We start from the raw sequence: 2394 nt of genomic DNA, 5'->3' as shown, positions 1-2394 counted from the left end.
TAGGGAAATGATCTAATAATTACGTTAGGATGTTTTGCCTTTGTTCAAGCCAAAAGATTGCACGACATTTGGTTAGAAGAGCGACTCTGACATAATGCGAATCTAAAAGTACTGTTTCTTATATTCTACAGCGACAGCGAGTGCTGTAGTAACACATGCATCTTTTGAATTCTATTAGTGCTGTATTTCTAGGAAAAGCCCCTGCAGACATAACTCGCATAGATAAATAGCTGCGGTAACAGCATGCTTATTCAATGGACATATTCATCTGTGAGGTTTAGCCGGTGGGTTTAGGTAACTGTAAGACGTGTGGAAACCAAAATGTAAAATCATAACCTAAAATGGACTTGAACCTGTACTTCTGTTATCTTAAAATAATACATTGTAGCTGCAATATTTTATTGAATGAAGTTTGCCTCCACTTTTCTGTTTTCAGGTTTTGGGGGGAAAACAACAGAGTCAGTGGTCAAAGAGGTTCAAGATATAACTACTATGTGTTACACCATTTAACTGTCTAGGGCTGCCAATCCCCACTAAACTATGTAACTGTCTAGGGCTGCCAATCCCCACTAAACTATGTAACTGTCTAGGGCTGCCAATCCCCACTAAACTATGTAACTGTCTAGGGCTGCCAATCCCCACTAAACTATGTAACTGTCTAGGGCTGCCAATCCCCACTAAACTATGTAACTGTCTAGGGCTGCCAATCCCCACTAAACTATGTAACTGCCTAGGGCTGCCAATCCCCACTAAACTATGTAACTGTCTAGGGCTGCCAATCCCCACTAAACTATGTAACTGCCTAGGGCTGCCAATCCCCACTAAACTATGTAACTGTCTAGGGCTGCCAATCCCCACTAAACTATGTAACTGTCTAGGGCTGCCAATCCCCACTAAACTATGTAACTGTCTAGGGCTGCCAATCCCCACTAAACTATGTAACTGTCTAGGGCTGCCAATCCCCACTAAACTATGTAACTGCCTAGGGCTGCCAATCCCCACTAAACTATGTAACTGTCTAGGGCTGCCAATCCCCACTAAACTATGTAACTGTCTAGGGCTGCCAATCCCCACTAAACTATGTAACTGTCTAGGGCTGCCAATCCCCACTAAACTATGTAACTGTCTAGGGCTGCCAATCCCCACTAAACTATGTAACTGTCTAGGGCTGCCAATCCCCACTAAACTATGTAACTGTCTAGGGCTGCCAATCCCCACTAAACTATGTAACTGTCTAGGGCTGCCAATCCCCACTAAACTATGTAACTGTCTAGGGCTGCCAATCCCCACTAAACTATGTAACTGCCTAGGGCTGCCAATCCCCACTAAACTATGTAACTGTCTAGGGCTGCCAATCCCCACTAAACTATGTAACTGTCTAAGGCTGCCAATCCCCACTAAACTATGTAACTGTCTAGGGCTGCCAATCCCCACTAAACTATGTAACTGTCTAGGGCTGCCAATCCCCACTAAACTATGTAACTGTCTAGGGCTGCCAATCCCCACTAAACTATGTAACTGTCTAGGGCTGCCAATCCCCACTAAACTATGTAACTGTCTAGGGCTGCCAATCCCCACTAAACTATGTAACTGCCTAGGGCTGCCAATCCCCACTAAACTATGTAACTGTCTAGGGCTGCCAATCCCCACTAAACTATGTAACTGTCTAGGGCTGCCAATCCCCACTAAACTATGTAACTGCCTAGGGCTGCCAATCCCCACTAAACTATGTAACTGTCTAGGGCTGCCAATCCCCACTAAACTATGTAACTGTCTAGGGCTGCCAATCAAAAAACGCTCTCTGTTTGACCCTACATATCAATAATCAAGTACATGTACAGCAACTGTTGTAATGAAATACATGTACAGCAACTGTTGTAATGAAATACATGTACAGCAACTGTTGTATGGTTCAGAAGAGTATGAATGAAAACTGACATTGAACCAAATAGCTACAATCATGAAGATAAATACATTGATAGAGAATTTAGATAGCATCTACTAATACTACGTACATTACTAATCAAATATAAAGCCACAGACAACACACGTTGTGCCACATTGCACAACACGGCCTGCTGTACATCACTGTGTAATAATGTCGCTGCAATACTCTGTGGTTAATTCAATTTAAGGAACGATCTACTTTAATGTCACCATGTCAGTGATGACATGCCATGAATCGTAACTCAAATCATTGTGATCAAACTTGTGACGGATATTAGGTCATGGGGTAAAAAACTCGTTAGTGTTTTTTTTTTCTCAGCCTAGGAGATATTTCATCAGGCAAGACGGGTTTATTTCCGGCCCATCCCAAAATCAAATCAAATCAAATCAAATTTTATTTGTCACATACACATGGTTAGCAGATGTTAATGCGAGTGTAGCGAAATG

Source organism: Oncorhynchus clarkii, chromosome 9 (assembly GCF_045791955.1).
Source record: "Oncorhynchus clarkii lewisi isolate Uvic-CL-2024 chromosome 9, UVic_Ocla_1.0, whole genome shotgun sequence".
NCBI lineage: Eukaryota > Metazoa > Chordata > Actinopteri > Salmoniformes > Salmonidae > Oncorhynchus > Oncorhynchus clarkii.
Note: the sequence above shows the minus strand (reverse complement) of the source record.